This window comes from Bactrocera dorsalis, chromosome 1, assembly GCF_023373825.1.
Source record: "Bactrocera dorsalis isolate Fly_Bdor chromosome 1, ASM2337382v1, whole genome shotgun sequence".
NCBI lineage: Eukaryota > Metazoa > Arthropoda > Insecta > Diptera > Tephritidae > Bactrocera > Bactrocera dorsalis.
Window position 1 is genome coordinate 99,130,654 of NC_064303.1, and position 21,356 is coordinate 99,152,009.

The window sequence follows — 21,356 nt, forward strand, 5'->3', positions numbered from 1 at the left end:
TTGCAGTTGGTTTTTTAAAGTTAAATTTTTTTTGCAGGGAAAAGCAGTTGTATGTAAATATGTACATATATCTGTGAGTTGAGGTAGTGGATTAATTTTATTGTGAGTGTTTTCTGCTATATTTTTTTTACTGAAAATAGAATGTTGGAGTTAGCAATTGAATTATTTGCTAAGCGAGTAAACTTGTAGAATTTTATATGTAATCATATCTTTTTCTGATTGTCATATGGGACGTTTTAAGGGGTAAAAGAGGCTTTTTTTCAATGATTTTTGTTTATCATAAAAAAAAATATTTTATTACAATTTTTTATTGTTACAAATATACACTAATAACAAAGAAATTCCGAAATATTTGGAAAAAAATATTTTAAACTCGGCTGTTGCAAAGCCCTTTCCTGTGACTCCTCAGAAAAAAGATGCGTCCGCGGTGGCAGAATAACTCCTTAAAGATCATCTAAAGTGAAAAAATACTTGTTTTAGTTACAACCTTAACTTAGAACATGAAGGAAGGAAAAAAACTGAAAATTTAAACCGTTAAAACTGTTAATTTAGAACATGAAGAAAGGAAAAAACTTAAAATTGGATTTTTGGCAGACTTTTTTACAAAAAAAATTAAAATTTCAGCGAATATTTCGCAAGATTTTTTTTTTGTTATAATCAAAAATAATAATTGTTTCTCAAAGACCTTTGTAAAGTTTCATAAAGATCGGTTGAGTAGTTCTCGAGAAATCTTACTAGCCGACTTCAAAAACACAGTTTCGAGAACAAAAACGCGTTTAAAGACTTCGCACTTAGCCTAGCTAGCCTCGAACGCACAAGTTATCACAGCTGTAACCCAGAAACTATTACTCTGATGAACTTGAAAATTTAGAACAATAAAACGATAAAAAAATAAATTTTTTGAAACCCGTAAACCCATGTAAGTAAATAAGCAAACAAATTTTTAAATAAAAATTTCAGCTGTGATCAATAATTGCAGTATTGAAGATTTTACATCAAAAAACCATATAATAATATATAAAAATAATTAAATAATTAGTATTTCGTCGAATGTCCGTTGGACATACGTCGGACAGTACAGCTGCGCATCTCGTAAGCATGGAGTCCACCAAACGCTTGCATTTCTCCATGGGAATGGTCCTCCACGCCTTCTTCACAACATTCCATAATTGCTTCGTATTTGACGGCTTATCTTTCTCTATAGATTTACCGCCTGTAAACCATTTTTGGGATCAAATGAAGCATTTACTGGCCACCGTACATGCTGTCGGCGTCCTAGGGAACCAAATAAAATAATTTTTGTTTCGTCGGACCACAATTGTTGCGTAATTTTTTGACCAGCCGATGCAGGTGATTTTCATCAAATTGAATCCTGGCCAGCACAGTGATTTTTTGATTTAAAGCACTTATTTTGCAATTTTTTAGACTTATGTCGGGAAAGGATCTGAGCAGAAAACGTATTGAAATATTTTTTTAAGTAACGAAAAGCCAAATAGTCTTATTATTGAAGCACTAGCTGATCAACTAAATGCATATATACCTCTGTACATACATACATATGTACATGTGCATATAAAATAATTTTTTATCAATTCTATACTAAAAGGGAATATGTTTTCCATAGATAATAAATATATGTATGCATATACATACATATCTACATATGTATGTATGTCTATATATTTATACACATTTATATATCTACTTAAGTTGTCTGTATTTATGTATATACTTGTACATAAATACATATAAAATACATAATTCATAAATGACAACACTCATATTCATATTACGACGGCGCTAGAGCACCCATACTCGTCATACTCCTCTTACCACCGACACAACAGCAAAATAAGCAGACAAAACGAAAAAAATGTAATGAAACCGAACCAATACTTTGAAGGGAGACACAGCAAAAGATGACTACTGAATATACGTAAATATGTGTGTATACAGTATACTCTCAAAAAGTAAATTCTCAAAAAGTAAATAATCGCGGAAAAGTAAATCACCTTTAAGATTACACATGCACCTCGAAAAAGTAAATTTTTTAATTTACTTTTCAGAGAGTGTGATACAAAATTCGAAACGAAGCAAGCAGCGTTTCTTACGATGTTGCAAAAACATTTACTCTCTTGTTTATCGCGTCTTTTTAGTAAACAAAGAAACTGCTGATGAAATAGAAATTTTGTCAGACACTTCAGATGGAGAAGAAGTCAGCCAGGAACCCAAAGTGACATATACGGAAGGTTTAAAAATGAAAACGATGCAAATCAGGTGTCAGACTTTTTGAATTGTCGTACAAAAATGGTCAGAAAATATATTGCAAAAGAAAAAAAAACAAAAGAATATTCAAGATTTTTTCTCTTCATAGTAAATATATATGTATGTATGTATGTAAATGTAAATATATTTTTCATGTAAATCCATATGTTTTATTGAAGCAAATAAATGAATGAATTTTTTAAGTTTAAAAATGCATTTAATATTATAAAAACAGATAATTTATGTATATATTTGGAAAAGTAAATTATTCGAAAAAGTAAATTACCCAAAATACCAATCGATTTACTTTTCGAGAGTATACTGTATAGTTATGCAACGCTCATATCTTCCGTCATATTCCAACATTATTATACGCCTCAATATACAACAACATCAACAGCGACGGCAACGTTAGCAACTTGACTTGACTTGATTTGACTCGGTCGTTGCACGATGGTCACCTCCTCTTCTGCAACTACAACTACCGGTTTATATATGTTACAATTTGATGTTTTGCTGCTTGCCTTAACAGTGTTGTTGCCGCACAAGAGTCAAGTTTTGATAGCCTCTCATAATCATAAACAGCAGCACGCACACACAGCAATAGCAACAACAGTCGTATAGAATATCACACAAGCGTATGCATTGCTAGCAGCGATGGTAACTTAAAAGCAACAACAAAAGCATGTCACCACTTTTGCTGCTCAGCAAAATCGCTGCATGCGCAACAACACGTGTACGCTCTCAAATGTTAAAAAGTCGAGGCGGGGACCAACTAGTTTAGTGAGTGTGCTTCATTTCAGGAGTGCTTGCTCCAAAATTCAAGAGTTGCGTGCTATATAGCTCACAGTTTCCAATTACTGTTATATTAAAAGTCGTGTGCCATTATGTTACTTCGAGAAAGCGCGCTCATTGGCGCTGTTAACCATATTGTAACAGTTTTATTTTGCTCATTCGCCATTTTTTTCCATTTACTGTTAGTTTATGCTCTGCGCGCTCTGTTTGCTTTCGGCTGCGCAACATTGTTGGTTTTCAAACAAAGTATTACAGCTATCTCGCTTTGACGTGTGCTTTTGCCAGCCGTTATCTAAAAATGTATTTTAACAGCGCACGGTTATGTTGAAGTAGCATATTCTGTTCAGCGTTACAGTCTTATACTCTGTAATATTGTTTGGGAAGGTGTTTTCGAAATGTTGACGCATAGCAGAGAATGTGCATAAATAATTATTTTAACTCGTTGTGTTAACAGAGATTCATGCTGTAAAGTACATTATCAGAATCAGTGAATGTTAAAGAAAAATTCTCTGTCCAAATGTTATCACTACAGAAGGCGCAAATGTTAAGGAATATAAAAAGAAACAACTGGGAACATTATTCCTCCAAGTATTTGTTAAAATTTTCTGGAGTAATTGCTTTCAAGTTTCAAACCTTTAAATTTAACGTATTATATTCACATCCAAAACTCGTTTTTACAATTGTTTTTTCTGATTTTTTAGAATACACAAAAATAAAAAATGTGCATTTGAAGAAATTCATGTATGTAACTTAATAGTAGGGTACTTATTTTTAAAAATTTTGAAATTTTTTTCCCAAAAAAATATTTTTTGGAAAAAAATTAATTCTTCAAATGCCTTAAAATCAAAATTACTGTTCTTCGAATATTATCTATCAATTATACATATCTAAGAAGGTTAAGAAGACAGTCCGGACGTTTCGTCACCGACTCTCAATTGCCTACTCAGTCCGAAGTAGCACCTGTTGGCAACAGTTATTCTACGTAGGAGTTCGAGGCTGATATTATTGTTAGTGTTATTACTGGTTCCGAGACAGACGAAATTATCTGTGACTTCGAAGTTATGACTGTCAACAGTGATGTTGGAGCCAAGTCGCGAGTACGACGACTGTTTGATGACAGGAGATATTTCGTCTTGCCCTTGTTCACTACCATATCCATTTGCTTCGCTTCATTGGGTTACACTATGTTAAAAATATCTTACAAATTCGCTCATATCTTCAAACTCTTAGCCAATCTTCTTCAAATCTTCCAAGATGATACTCTCGACATTACTTGCGTAGTAGCATGCAAAGCCTATCAAGTTTATATAATTTATTATACATTGTTTTTTTTTTTTTACTCTGCGAGCATGTCAAGATTCTAGTTTGACCCAGCGTTCAGACGTCTTTATCTTTATGATACGAACTAAACGCGCAGTTCAAATATTTCGGGCGAGAACTCAACAGTCTATTTAGTCGAAAATAGCACTTTGAGATTAACAGGTAGTGCTGTCATGAAACTTGATAATATTAGGTGCAAAGATATAAGCTACAATACGAATGAATGATATCGACGGCCCATAGACTCACTGAATCCCATCAAACTTCAGACCATTAGATTAGAGTGCCACAAATTTTGTTAGTCAATGCAAAAATTTATTATTTTGTGCCGCTTTGCTTGAATTGGATTGCAAAAGCTCTCTTGGTAATTAGACAGTGGATCTCCAACCCAAGAAATCTTCTGACAACTTAACTGTTGAATATTTTCGCATTAGGTTCTCATCCACTTGTGAATCATAACACTTACGGGTGAGGTTTCATCTTGAAAATCTGCTTTGGAGTATTATTACATTGAAGACATTTGTACATACATCTCACATTATCTTGTTGTAGCCTAAAGCTCACAAAAAAAAAGAGTTCTAAACTGACCCAGCTCGTCACGATGATCATTTATATACATACATATATAGTAGATACATGTATATATTTTATTGGCTTCTCTGATATTTCCTTCTGGTTGTTACAAACTTAATATACTCTCTTCAGAGTAAAAAAAAATTAATAAAACCCACAAACATCAAGACAAAGTTGCTGAATCTATTAGATACATATTTAACATGCGTAAATAGTAGCGCACAACTGTCTAGCCAATAAATATGCGCGCGCTGAAGTGTTAAGAATTTCATTAAGCACGTTTTAAATGGTGGCACGCATGCGCAGCACAGCAATAAACCAAAACGCACTGAAAAAACGTACAGAAAAAACTGAAAAACAGCAGCAACAACACACCCACACATAACAACAACAAAAAGTAGTAGTTTTAGAATAATTACGTGAGCGCTAAGCTATTGAGCCCGATCTAAGCCTAGCGTTTGGAGCGTAAAAACGCCGCACCACGCACGCACCAAATTTCAAGTAACCCCTTCGCGGCGCAACTGCTGCCGCTGCATGCCACAAAGCGGCACAAAGTCCGCCGCGCAATTTTGTTTCACTTAAAATATATAATATTGTGCTCTGGTAATGGCAGGAAGGCAATTCCCATACAAACACGTACATATGTATGTGACCTCTTAATATTCCATGGAAAACTGTGTCTAGTTTTCATATTTAGAATGGCTGTTGCCATAATTATACCCTAAACAGTGTATATTAAGTTTGCCACGAAGTTTTCAAAACCTAAAAGGAAACATAAACGAGCAGAGTGTCAAGCTGAGTCCATTTAGCCATGTTATTTCATCTGCAGATATGTATACGAAATAGGCCCTTAGTTTTTGAGATATCGAACAGAACTTTTGCACATGTCCTTTTCTCTCCGAGAAGCTACTCATTTGTCGAAACCGCCGATATCGGACAACTATAGCATATAGCTGCCATACAAACTGATCGATCAAAATCAAATCCTTGTACGAAGACCTTCTTTATTTGACAAGAAATCTTCTCGAAATTTTGCGCAGATAATTTTGCAAGACTAAGCTGGAATCCTCTCGTAAATTACTCGGATGGGACCACTATTGTACATAACTGCCATACAAAGTAAACGATCAAAATCAAGTGCTTGTATGAAAAACTCTTTTATTTGACGAGATATTTGTACGAAATTTGGCTAGAATTATTTGTTTAAATAACGGTATAATCTCCGAAAAAATTGTTCAGATCGGACCACTATAGCATATAGATGCCATACAAACTGAACGAACAAAATCCAGTCCTTGTATGGAAAACTCTTTTATTTGACGAGATATTTTCACGAAATTTGGCACAGATTATTTTTTCAAATAACGGTATAATCTCCGAAGAAATTGTTCAGATCGGACCACTATAGCATATAGCTGCCATATAAACTGAACGAACAAAATCCAGTCCTTGTATAGAAAACTCTTTTATTTAACGAGATATTTTCACGAAATTTGGCACAGATTATTTTTTCAAATGACGGTATAATCTCCAAAAAGAATTATTCAGATCGGACCACTATGACATGCAGCTGTCATACAAACTGCTCTTTCAAATTGAAGATAAAAATCTTTTTATACCCCTTTATGCTATTAGAAATGCATCCGTGAAGGGTATATAGTCTCGTTCCACCCGAATTTAACTTTTTTCTTATCTTATTTTAATTTGAATGCGATTTTTCCTACATGAAATTGGTGTGAAATGTTGAGCGGCTCATTTAAGTGCCCACGCATGCGTGTTTGTGCGAGTGTTCGAATATATTTGTTTACTTACGGCAGTCGGCAGCAAGTGTTAAAATGGATTTCGTTCAAAATCACATAAATTTGCCTAATTGCACACACACATACACATACACTTTCATGCATACTCTTTTAACATACACACATATGTATGTAAATTTAATATCTAGTCGTTATGTAATAACCAAGTAGCGGCATGCCCTAAGCATTACGTAAATCCACACAAAATTATACTAAATCCATTGCGGACACGCTGCACATTTTCCCGAAATTTATTGTTGGTAATAAAAGTAAAAAGTTGAGTGTGTTGTATTTGCTTTGAGTATATAGGACTATGTGGAAACAGAAAAATTGTGTGTAATAATTTTGTAAATTTTTTTGGTGCTTCTTCTGCCTTTTGCTGCCTCATTAGAACTTCCTGCCGCTTAGATCTTTACGCTTTTAGCACTTTTAGTATGCAACGCAAGCGTTTTGCTTGCTGCCAGTAGCCTCTGTGGTCGCTTGCTTGTTGGCTTGGGTTCGGCGCGCATGCGTGCAATGTGGTAGCAATAATTAAGGAGAAGACGCAGCGGCAGAAAACCCCTTTATGCGCTTAGAAAGGAGAAATTGTTGTTGTATTTTTATATTTGGAATGGTTTTAGTTTTGATGTTGATGGAAAACTGAAAATTTTATTTATATACAAATATATGTATACATACATATGTATCTATAGATGTGCGTATGGATGTAGGTATTTTAGAGCATATGAAATGCAGCAGCACTTGAGTGACTTGCCGCAGGCTAACTCATACGCACATATGTATGTATGTGTGTATATTTGTATATTTGTATGTATGTAGGTATATAAAATTTAATGTACATATGCATTTATATGACTATGTGCTTGTTTGTGTTGTTGTTTTTGTTGCACGGAAACCGCTCACCGCTCTTCGCACAAATCCCTTTGGGCTTTGAGGTTTGTCTGCCCGCATTCGCCTCGAGTATTTGCCTTCTTTTACAGTTGACATACATACAGGTACACATATGTATGTATGTACATACATATGTAGAATGTAAAAATGTGCGTGTCTTCAATCCTTACAAGTCTCTTTTTTCACGTGTATTAATTTGTGCCTGCAAACGGAAGTGATTCTTTTTTGCCCTTTACTTTTATTAGATTTAATTAATTTTCTTTTATTTCTGCTTCTTCTTATTTTTATACCCTGAACAGGGTATATTAACTTTGCTATGAAGTTTGCAGCATCCAGAAGAAAATGTCAGGTTTAGACATGTCCCTGCATTGTTCCGTTCGTCTGTCTATAGATATGAGAACTACTCCCTCAGTTTTTGAGATATCGATCTGAAATTTTGTACACGTCATTAGTGTTGGTAATTTGTCGGAACGGTCGATATCGGATCACTATAGCATATAGCTGCCATACAAACTGAACAATCGAAATCAAGTGCTTGTATGAAGACTTTTTTAAATTAAAAATATATCTTCCTGAAATTTTGCACATATTATTATCTAAGACGATTGTGCAATATATGTAGAAATTGTTGTGATCGGACGACTATAGCATATAGCTACCATACAAACTGACCGACCGAAATTATTTCCTGGTATGGAAAAAAATTGTATTTGAAGAGATATCTTCCCAAAATTCGGCATGGATTATTGCTCAAAACAACGGTACTGTATTCTGAGAAATGGTTCAGATCGAACCACTATAGCATATACCTGTCATACAAACTAAAGGACCAAAATCAAATCCTTCTATGAAAATTTTTCCATTTTACGAGATATTTTCCCCAAATTTTGGCATGGCTTATTGCTCAAAGCAACGGTACTATATTCTGAGAAATGATTCAGATCGAACCACTATAGCATATAGCTGCCATACAAACTGAACGAACAACATCAAGTTCTTGTATGTATTTTGCATTTGTGTAGGGTATTATAGCTGCAGTGCAAACGTAGTCAGTGTTTCTTCCCTTTTTTTCACATAATCAATAATTATTTGCCCTTTGGCTTAGCTCTATTTTATAATTACGCGCTTCACTTGATTTAAGCCGTTTTCTTAATTTACCTTGAAGTAAGGAGGCTCATAAGCGATTGATTAACAGAAGATTTCAAACACGAAAAACATTTCTTCGCGAAATGTACATATTTTAAATCCTTCGATTGCTAATGAAACTTTAGTTTTGTCAATCTTCGATTGTTCTTTAACTTTTTTTATCTAAATTACACCCGAACTGACAAAGGCAGGAAAGTATTAAAGCAAGGGATGGTTACTGAATGGGCTGTTTGGAAAAAAATTTAGGCTTTCTCAAAAATTATGTACCTCTATACATACATATACATATATACTCGTAAATACCTATTTCTAACATGGCAGATGTCACATAGGTTGGCGATGACGAGATATCGCGCTTATTAAGGGGTTAGGGGTAGTTAGAATTTTCAAAAAATTATTTTTTTTTGTATTTTCGTTAAGTGTAATATCTTAAAAATATTCCCTGAAAATTTCACGTTGATCCGATAATTAGTTTTTGAGTTATTCGAGAAATAAGAAAGAGAGCTCGGGCACTTCAAAGCACTAGTGTGAAACTTTAAACGCGTTTTTCTCAAAACTCTGTTTTTTGAATCGGTGACAACTGCAACTCGAAAACCGTTCAGTAGATTTTAATGAAATTTATGCAATCCTTCGATTTTTATCTTTTCGAAAATTTCGATTTTTTAAGACCAATTAACTGTTGATTTTTTCGCAAAAATTTAGAAAAAAAATTCCTGAGGCCGCCATTTTGTTAATTTTGAAAAAAAAAATAAAATCCTTTGATCAGGCCCGGGATTATCTATTTATAAAACTAATTGTTTTTTGTCCGATTGTTTTTAGATGAATATCCAATCTCCCTGTCACTGCAAGTACGTTTTTTTGGAACAGGGTCAACACAAACAACTATAACTTTGGAAATTAATTTTTTTTTTGAAATTTTCGTGACTTCAAGTCAACACATCCTATAATAATGCCATATTACTACTTTTGTAAAATAACATGATTTAGTAGCAAAAAAAAAATACTGAAAACTCTCATTTTTTCGTGCCTCTAACTACCCCTAACCCCCTAAAGCTGCCAACAGAGAAGTATATACTTATCATTCTAGAATTACAGAGTTATGTGGGATATTGTAAGTAGCTCTACCTAACGAGTTCTGTTAATAGAACTACAAAATTGTACAAACAAATAAAGGGGTTTCTTCAAGCATATGGTTTTCAAAAAGAAATAAAACGAATATATATAGTTTAATGTTATAATCAAGAATTTAGATTTATTATAAAATAAGAGAAGCAAGTGCCCACCACGGCTGAATGTAGTAGATTCTGACTGAGAAGCATAATTTTCATTCAATAGTAGTCTGATTTGGGCCGTATGTCAGCAGTAACGTGCCGAATATACTCTTCCAAGGCGTCAATCGCCTCAGAATTAGCTGCGTAAACAAGCGACTTCGCATAACCCTACAAAAAATGATGCAGCGGTGTTAAATTGCACGGTCTTGGCGGCCAAATCACACGCTCAAAACTCCAGATAATGCGTTCACCAAAAATTTCCTTCAATAAATTGATAGTTTTGTTGCCAGTATAATGTAATATCTAACGCCCTCTTATTGGAACCAAAGCTCCTCCACTACAACATCCACTTCTTCAGGCACAAAAAAGTCATTAATCAAAGCTCTATAGCGTTTACCATTAGCTGTAATAATTTGAGTGGCTTCATTTTTGAATAAATATGGACCAATGGTTCCCTCTACCCATAAAGCTTATCCAAAAGTTAATTTTTGAGAATGTAACGCCATTCCAACAATCACTTATGGATTATCTAAATGTGATAATTTCGTTTATTAGCGTACCCATTCAACCCGAAGTAAGCTTCATCTCTGAAAATATTCTTATGAAACCCGAATTTGTAACTACCTCGTTTTAGACCCAATCATGAACGTGCGACGCGCTTGGTGGTTACTTGGCTTCAATTCTTGCGCGAGTTGGATCTTGTAAGTCTGCAAAGCAAGACCCTCCTCAAAATCTTCTATAAAGTGGCTGAGTAAAGCTCCAAGTCTTGCCTCTTGCACTCATTCGGGTCTTATTCAATACTCTGCTCCACAGCAGCAATACCGTCTTCGGCGCACACTGAATCGATTTCTTATTTAGTAAGTTAGTTACATAATGTTCTATTTTTTATTGTGTTGTTTTTATTATTATTGATTACAAATGACTTCAGAAATAAAATATATAATACGAGGTGTGTACAAAAAGTATCGCGAATTTTGTGTTTTTTCAAAAATTATTTATTTATTCATGAATATCTATTTTGTCCCCTTCAAAGTAATCCCCATGAGATATTATACACTTGTGCCAACGGTTTTTCCAATCTTCGAAGCACTTCAAAAAATCATTTTTTTTTATCTTCTTCAGCTCCTCCTTCGATGCCGTCTTTATCTCGTCAAGAGAAGCGTAACGTCGTCCTTTCATGGGCCTCTTCAGTTTAGGGAACAAGAAAAAGTCTGGAGAATACGGTGGCTGCGGCATCATTAGTGTGTTGTTTTTGGCCAAAAAGTCGCGCACAAGCAACGATGTGTGAGCAGGGGCGTTATCGTGGTGCAAAAGCCAATTTTTGTTCTTCCACAAATCCGGGCGTTTCTGGCGGATTGCTTCGCGCAAATACTTATCCATCATTAATATACATATTTTTTCAAAATTCGCATTAACAGAAACTGAAGACAAGCCGAAGATTAACAACGACCGTCGTCGAGCACATACATACCTACCTAGTAAGACCTAGTACATACAAGTATATACCCCAAAAGCACACATTATGGCTTCACTGATTGTTGGTCAATCTTCCAGGCATAAATGTGGGTAACGGTCAAGTATTATATCCTTAAACAGTCTTTAAATGAAACATAAATTGTATTTCGATGCCGAAAGCACTAAATAAGACAAGAGATCGGTGAACATATAAACTTCAGCAGGAAATTTGACATGAAATTGATGGCTGTCAACATTTGAATCAAACGAACATGGCTTTCCTGGAGAAAAAAAGCGGCATGTTTTCAAATTATTATTTTAAATTAAATATTTAAATTGTTTTTTTTTTATACAAAAAGTTAAATACTTTATTCAATCTCTTTATTATTCCAAAAATATATTTTCAAAAGATGTTGTGAAGTTTTCAAAAGAAAACATTCAAAACTCGGTCATGACGACGTCATTTTCGGCAAAGCCTCGGAAAAAACATGCTTCCGTGTTGACAGCAGAACGCCTTACTGGATCATCTGAAATAAAAAGAAAAAAATACGAATAAAAATCATACTTATATACGTAGACGAAGGGAAAAAAGTGAAACTTGTAGTTTTGGCAGAAGTTTTTCCAAAAAAAAAAATGCAAATTTTGTTTAAAAAAAATTCTCAAAGTTATTCTTTAATTAAGGTGAAATTGAAAATAAAAAAAAAAATTGTAAATTGTATCCCGAAAAACTATGTAAAATTTTATTAAAATGCGTTATGTAGTACACAAGAAATCTCTAAAACTATAACTCGGATCCACTGAGAATTTAGGCCAATATTCTAGAGATTTTTTAGAATTAAATAAGGCAAAAAAAAATCGATATCTTAAAGCCGTATAACCCCTTAAATATGTAATATTATATTTTCGAAACTACTTGTCTTACTGCCCGGAATCATCAATTCGTATTATCAGCAACTCTTATATTCTGAAACTCCAATGTACATACATATATATTTTTCAATTTAATGTAAATTTTTTACCATTTCGTACTAAAAATAAAGAAATAAAATAAAAAAGGCTTGTTTTATTTTAAATATACTTATTTGAAACGTCAACAAGTTGTATCATACTCATATATTACATTTTGAAAATCTTAATATCTACCACAGTAAGTATAAATGTATATCATAACATAAATCTCTTAAAAAATATATGTATGTATGTAAAAAAAATATCCATTACAATGAAATGAATAGCGGAAATTATTCATCTGCACCACCCTGTTAAAAACAATATTTACCATTTCTACAAATCAATAGGAGATCATAAGAAGCAGCAAGGCTGCGCTCAAAGCATAAAGCACACAAATAATAGATAAGCTCTCCATATTACATATGCATTAACTATTTCCAATAACAATTAGCAACAAATAAACCGTGTTGTTTCTCTCTTACGGCATCACCCACTCATGAGTGATAACATTGCAGCTTTGTTGTGGAATGGAATTTCATTTACCGCAAGCGAAAATGACACACAGGATGAGCGAAACAAATGGAACGAAGAAGTGTTGTTGCATTTTTTAGAGTAAAGTAAGTAAACAAATCAAAGAAATTCGCGCATAATCAGCAGCTGTCAAGTGGCTCTCATTATAATTATGGGCGCCTATTAAGACAACAGCGAATAATGGGGATTTGCGTGGGAATTTTTTGATTTCTGCAACCAACCTTGAAGGGGCGTAAAAATAATTTTTTAATAATGAAGGGGTACTTACACTAGGCAATCATATTTAATGAGAAGGTGGGTGGCCTCACATTCCAAAGATTGCCGTGCATTTATCCTGCTCTGATTGTACTAGGCGCTCAAAAAGTAGATGACAGTAAAAAAAATTATATGCAAACTTTATCATTGTAATCCTTTTACTCGCTGTGCATGAGCTTTACAGTTTTTTTTTAGTATTATGCTATATGGAGTATATAAGAGCGACCTTAAGGACACTCGGCAAATGGAACAAAGCTTTGTTGCTGTGAGCAAATATTTCAAGGGCAAATCAAATGTAATATGATGCGTGGGACCTTCAAATGATCAGCTGTCCATCACTACATTTTGTTAGTGTTAAGCAGTAAACAGCGAATATGCAATCGAGCTTAAGGATATTTGACAAATAGAACAAAGCTTTGTTCTTGGAAGCACATATTCAAACGATCAGCTGTCTAGTGTCTACTACTATTACTACATTTATGGGCGCTTGGTAGGTCAACAGCGCATTTAGAGGCCGGCCGGCCAAAAAAATTGCATATTTTAGTATATAGGATTTTCCACCAGGCAATCATATTTCATGAGCTTCATATAAAATCAAATTTGCATGGTTGATAGGATTATGTTTTATACTAGGGCCACAGAAACTATAATATATAATTTTTTTGCTATAATCAGCCTCATTCATTAGCCTCTGCTTCATTAATGCATATGCATATGCATTATCAGTTTTGTTAGTGTTGCACAGTAAAGAGAGAATATGAGGTCGAGCTTAAGGACACTTGGCAAATGGAACCGAGCTTTGTTGCTATGAAGAAATATTTCAAATGGAAATCAAATGCAATTTAGCTCTTCCAATGTAATGCGAACGACCTTCGAATGATCAGCTGTCTAGTGTCTATCACTGCATTTATGGGCGCTTAGTTAAACAACAGTGAATGTTGTATGATTTTGATGCAATTTTTTTATTTTCTTTTCAACTTTGAGGCGATAAAAAAAATATCAATTTTAATATACAGAAGGCGGCCCCACCACCTGCTTGCGTTGCGATAGATCGCATGTTCGTGCTTTTTACCAGGCGCGCAAAAACTAGAAGATATACGAAATTGACATTTTTATTGTTTTAGTCAGCCTCTGCTTCTTTAATATGCTTATGAGCTTCACAGTTTTGTTGGTGTGGAATAGAAAACAGATAATATACGATCGCCCTTAAGGACACTTGGCCAATGGAACCAGAGCTTTGTTAGTGTGCGAAAATTTTCAAATGCAATACAAATACAATTTTTTGCTTTTCAAGTGTTATGCGGTTAACCTTCGCACTGATTATGGGCGCCTAGTTGGTTGACGATCACACGATATGAAAACGATTGCTGACTGATATGGACGATTGGTGGGAGTTTATTTAAAAAGAAAACCAAAAGGAAAAAAATTATTAAAATATGTATATAACATACAAGTTACTCTCATACCAGGCGCACATAAAACTGTGATGATGACCGAAAAATGTTAAACCGCAGCATGACAACAAACAACAGTAAATAGATCAAATACAATTCTATCGGCATGATTTGGCACATGGAACAGAGTATTGTTATTGGAATTCCTGGAAGCAAAAAGATGTCTGATTTTCTTCCAAGAAAATTCGCCGCTAAAAAGTGTTGCAACAAAGCGTGCTTAACTCGGTATTTAATGAATACTTTGCTTACCCAACATCTTGTTGATTTTTGAGCGCCTAGTATTATACATTTTCAACATACACTGAGAGAACGATGTGAGAAGAAGAAGAAATAAAAAAAAATTTTAAATCAAGAAAATAAATAAAATTCTTACTTACCAAATAATATACAAGGTAATACAATTGTTCGAAAATCGTTTGTTATGTTATTTAAATAAATAAATTTATTATTTTTAATTAAAAAAAACGTTTGTAATCTAATTTTTTCGTGAATTAAATTTATTAAAAATTAAAATGAAATAAAATACAAAACAAATGATAATTTAAACAAGTAAGGCAGGCAGGCGGCTAAAAACAAATGTAAACGAACACTTTATACCCTCGCAACTTGCAAGAATCAAAATCGAAGAAAATAATTTCCGAACTTCAATAATATAAACTGACAAGTTGACCGATATTTTTTGGTTAAAAGATCGAAATAAAATTGGTGATATCACGATATCAAGGGCTTGAACAGTTGTAGTTCAATTTTGACAATTTTTAGTCATAAGGTGACACACCTCAAATATACAATTCTTGCAAAGTGTATGTATGCATTGGTGCTTGATTCGTATGCTGGAATGGGTCAGTTTCAGATTTAAAGTGGCATTATATGGAAAGTAGACATGGTTGTTAACCGATTTCATTTTTTCATTTTAATATAGGAATATCAAGATAATCTGAAAAACCGAATTTGGTTGGAATCAGTTGGGTAGATACAGAGATATGCATTTTCACCTAAATGTGGGCTGTGTCACCCATATCATACAAATTTGAAACCGACTCCTACAAAGCCTTTTCTGCCATTTCAGGTGTAAAAATTAAAATGTATCTGGTGCATTTATCTACAGATTTATCGCACTTGTAGTTGTATTTAAAATATGTTATACGGAGAGTGGGCGGGGTTATGATCCGAATTCACCCATTTTTAAATGCTGGGTAGGAGGCTAAAAATATTTACCCTGAACGAATTTTTTATTATAATTTGAACGGTTTTTGAGATACATAGATATGTATGTATATATAGATCTTATGAGAGGATGGGGTTACGCCCACTTAAAAAAAAAAAAGTTCAACTATAGATGCCCTTCCTAAAGTAATGCTTTGTATTAAAACTCAGTCTTGTATCTCATTGTGGAGCTAAAATATGGTACTTTATGGGTTTCCGATTAATGGCGTTATGTGAGAGTAACAATGGTCCGATTCCGGTCATCTGGAATAGAAACCTTCCTTGGGTGCCAAAGTATAGGGTGGGCCATCTAACGTTTTAAATTTGAATTATCTATATTTCGACATTGGAAACGTCAAATACCATTCGGAAAGTGACAGATATTCAGTAAAAAGTCTAAAATTTACGAAATGGGTCGCTATTCACTATTCTACAGTTCGCAGATTGGGCAGAAGATCGTTTGATCGAGGATGGTCAATTTTACCGAAAAATCATCTTTTCGGACGAGGCTCATTTCCACCTCGATGGTTACGTTAACAAGCAGAATTGTCGCATTTGGGGCACAGAAAACCCGCACGAATCACTGTATGGTGCGGATTTTGGTCTGGTGGAATCATCGGCCCATTTTTCTTCGAAAATGAAGAAGGAACCGTAACAAGATGTCTCAATTTTTAATCGAGGACTAAACAGACACAATCACTTGGAATTCAATTGGTCTCGTCATCCTCATCATTTTTTATATGTATATGTAGCGGGTTTTTCAATGAAGGCGCTATAAAAGCAGACTGATAGGGACGACGCCATATTTTTTTGCCCTTTTTTCTGACATTTCTGTCCAGAAAAGTTTGTCTTTTCAATATACGATCCAATAAATTTACTACCGAAATTCGGAGTCGTCAATAAACAATACATGCGTTATTGGTCAGGCAGTAATCTACACGTACTCAATGAGACGCCATTTCATCCCAAAAAAATTACGATTTGGTCCAGTTTATGAGCCGGCGGCGTCATTGGGCCGTACTTCTTCCGTGATGACCAAGACCGGCATGTTACTGTGAATGGGAATCATTACCGCTCAATTATAACTAACGGTAAATGCATACTATTGGGTTCCAGTGAATGTCACAACCAATTTATTGAAAGCCATGTTTGGTGAACGTGTTATTTCACTAAATGGCCCAGTCAATTGGCCACCTCGGCTGAGCGATTTGATGTCGTTAGACTATTTCCTATGGGGTTACGTCAAGTCTATGGCCTGTGCCAACAAGCCAGCGACGATTGACGAACTTTGTCCGAATATCGATCGTGAAATTGCCGCAGTATCGGCCGCTTTATGCTTTAAAACCATCGAAAATTAGATTTAGCCTCTGGACCTCTGCAAGCGTGCCCATGGTGGCCATGCAAAAGAAATAAAGAATTTCATTGATATCTCAAATCGTTTTTTATTTCTGTAGCACTCTTATTGAAATCCGTTTTATAAAATCTTTGCTTCCGACCAACTAGCGTGAAAGCTCTATCAGGCTTGAAAAACTGCTTGACTAACCAACTTTTTGTCTTTTATCATCCTAACCGAAAAATAATATTGACAACCACCCAAAATACAACAAGAGACCGCCGCTTATGACAAAAACACTCGAGAAAGCAGTCGCTAAGCACTTCACTTGGCTGCCGCCAGTTGCCACAGTGCCACATTCTGCATGCAACATGCGACAACGCACTCGAACTTTTCCGGATAATTAAACTTTTGATTAAGCAAATAAATATTCGCGCAGAATTTGATGAAATAATTCAATTTAGCAACAATTTAGATAAGTCTCCTCAAGAGCACAGGGCTCGGCCTTGCGTTGTGTGCAAAAACCAAGGCGACTGCAACACACTTACAACTGAACATACATATGTATATGTTCCTTAGGTACTTACCGCATAAATGGGCGCGAAGCTTACGCCCTCAAGTTGTGGTGCGTTGAGTGCGGGTAGCGAAGACATTTTGTGGTTGCCAGCCGGGTCTTGCATCCAGCGTGCCGGTCGCTCAGCCAGTGAGGCACGCATAATTTCTCGAGTGCCGAACATTATTGCTGACTTCCTGTGCAAATAAATAAAAGAAAAAACAACAGTTGATAAAAAAAACAAATCATATGAATGCAAAAATAATTTCACATGCCGTCAATTACAGTTATATTATATGCAAGCATTGGTGTGAAAATTTTATTATGCAAGTGGATTATTCGCACAATTTTATGCCTCGCATTTCTGACTTTCTGACAATTGAAAGCATTTTGATTGCGTGTCATTCAGTCGGCGAGTGAGTGGTAAGTGTTGAGTGGACACTGGTGGTTGGTGAGCCGTTTAAATGGTATCAAAATCGCTGTTTTATATGTATGTACATATGTATAGCTGTAGCTTCCATTGTGATTTGCATCAAAATCAATTTGAATTGAAATATCACTAAAGGACCGTTTTCTGCAGACAAATACATCTGTGCTCAAAAAATTTGCTTATCTGAGTGGACTCAGATCTTAATGGTCTGTCGTATGATGCGCCCTGATAACCGACTATTTGATATTTGAAATTGAAGGTCGTGATCTCGGCGACATTTGGTTTCAACAAGACGGTGTCACTTCCCATACATCGCATCAATCAATGGATTTATTGAGAGAACACTTTGATGAACAGATAATTTTACGTTTTGGGCCGGTCGATTGACACCGAAGTCATGTGATACATTTCCATTAGACTTTTCCTGTGAATATATGAAAATTCTACAGTCTATGCGGACAATCCCGCTTCGATTCAGGCCTTTGGTCTTCTTAGCAGAGAAATAGTTAATTAAGAAAGGTTTAGCTATGTATTTGGTTAGATCGGCAGGGTATCATCTATTTTTATTTAGCACCTCCCCTATGTTCAAACTCTTATTTCGGACCTATACTGTCAACGATTAGTCCATCTGAAAGAAGAATTCGCCCAGAAGAAGCTAGCTTTGGTCTATAGGAAAGAAATTGTGTTCCATTAGGACAACCCCGGTTAGACAAATCGATAGTGACTTGGTAGTCAGGGTGTTGCTGGTTGGGAGGTTCGTATGCTGCACCTTATAGTCTGGACTTGGCAACAAGTGAGTTCTATTTGCTCCTATGTATGGTGGAAGATTAGGCTGGTAAAAAATTCGCCTCAAGAAAAGCTTTTGACTCCGCGTTTCGTACGGTATGTGAAATGATAACTCAACTCTAAAAGAGAAAGCCAGAGCAGATACGGTGAAGCACTGGCAGTAACGACGGGAGGACAGCCGAAATGGTCGCTGGACATTCCGACTAATCCCAAACATTGAACCATGGATACATAGACCGCACGGTGACTTTCATCAACACAAATTCTCACAGGACACAGCTGTTTCAAATCATATTTGAAGCGATAGAAACACGATGACAACGATTTATGCGATTATTGCGGAGGCGAGACCATCGAGAATGAAGAGCACACTTTGCTACCTTGTCCGAATTATGAACAAAAAAGCAAAATTTGGAAAAATGCATTCGAAATAGACGAAATCCCAGAAAATCGAGTAGGTATATCAAATGTTGGAACCACTAGATAAGTGGAAAGCCGTGCGTGAAGTAGCAGCCAAAATAATGACACACCAAAGAGTTGGAGAGCAAAAATGTAGAATAGAACTATAAAATGTAACGGACAACTAAGAAGCCATGACTAGAGCAGACGAGAAGGGTTTGGGTACAAATACTGTACAAGGCGGGTTATGAGACAAAAAGAGCTCGGATCAAGTAAGTGCAGTTTGTTATTAAATGCATTAAGATCATTACGTATGTATGAGTAATACTCAATCATCCTCCCAACGTAATACTCGTACTTGACAGTGGTACAGGGGGGATCGGTATAAAGCAATAGGAGATTCAGTTCGGATTAAAGTTCCACACCGACATGGTCTTCAGGCTTTCGTTGCTTCCTCTTCGTAAAAAAACACTAAATATTGCGCAGATCTGTTGCATGTTGGAATTAGTAGAGACCTACACTCGCGGCCCGAACGAACAAAAAAGTCAGAAAAAAAATTTAAGAAATTATAGTGGTAAGGTTTCCGTGGCCACGAGTGTAGTTATAGTTTCATTTAGTAATAAGTAATTTGAGAACGAAGATTGTTCTAGTGCGATTTGTGATACTCTACAAGTATTCTCTACAAGTTTCAAAACAAGAGCATCGTTGGGATTGTAAGTAATCCGATCTAAATATGGGTAATCTTCTCTAACTCGGCCATTGAGTAATCTCTCCTCACAAGCAGTTTATCTAATCTAACCAAGAGAAGATTATATACATATGTATGTATGTATGTATGTATACACAATTATGAATTGTTAGCGTTCATATTTGCAAAGCTGTCTTGTTTACTATTTGAACTTTTCTTATTTGTAGGCTTATATACTTATGCTACTTATAGCCATGCATATACTTATAAATATGTATGTATATGGCAAAACTGTAACTAATACGCCTTTTTACACCCGTAAATCCTTTAAATGACGACTAAACGCTGCTGCCCACTTGTAGACAAACAAAACGGTATACATATATATATATATGTACATATATGTATGATTTGGTGAGGCAGTCTAAAGTGTTTCAAACGAACGCCTACCTACACTCCTTCAACACAAACAAACAGAACTGGAAATTCAGGAGTTTAAGTAAAACTCCAACTAAATTCACTAATCCGGTGTGCCAAATCCACGAGGCTAGTGAGACGCGCAGCTGGACGCAACCGTCTGTGCTAGAGCACCACCAACCGTTATAATATTGGCTATATTTTTACCGCATGCCAAGGCACGAACAAAAGAACGAGCACAAACGAAGAATAAAGCATATCCTTTGACTAAGTGTGTAGAAGAGCAGCAGCAACGGGATCAAAAGTAGCGGTTTATGGGCCTGAATAGGTGCCTATACTTATAAGGAAACACAAAAATAATTTTCGCATGCGCAAAAGTGTTGAGTCGGCAAAATTAGTGCAAAATGCTCGAGCGGTCACTTGAAGCCTTTACCGTTGGCAGGTATATCGAGTGCATTGGTTAATAAGAAACAAACGGTTAGACGGACAGAACTGTTGTTCACTGACCGTAAAATCAGCTTGTCTGCATTTATGATTTTTCTACGGCTCATTTACCTTGTCCCCCTCCCGATATACAACTGAGTCTAATATGCCAGCAAATCCTTTGAATTAGACGAGTGAATGGTTGTGGGTTTTATGTTTGGATGTGTAGTGTATGCATGTATGTATGTATGTGTTGCAAGTAAGTAGGTGGTTACGCTGTATTATTTTCGGACAATTAAAGCAAATATTTTGCGTACTAATTAAAGCAGGACACACAAAGGTGAGCACACAAACACATACATACAGTTAAGCAGACACATATGTATATATGTATGTATGTACATACCAGAATTTG

At 35.3% G+C, this 21,356-nt stretch overlaps 1 long non-coding RNA gene across 1 annotated transcript in view; it reads right to left on the reverse strand.

Annotated features, from left to right (window-relative positions):
- Window positions 1-11,961: 11,961 nt before the first annotated feature.
- LOC125777835 (uncharacterized) overlaps window positions 11,962-21,356 on the reverse strand; it is a 45,777-nt gene continuing 36,382 nt past the window's right edge. Inside the window, exons 2-3 of the long non-coding RNA XR_007422419.1 lie at window positions 17,833-17,995; window positions 11,962-12,042 (exon numbers count right to left, since the gene is read on the reverse strand). This is a non-coding gene — a long non-coding RNA (uncharacterized LOC125777835). The remainder of the gene's footprint in view (window positions 12,043-17,832; window positions 17,996-21,356) is intronic.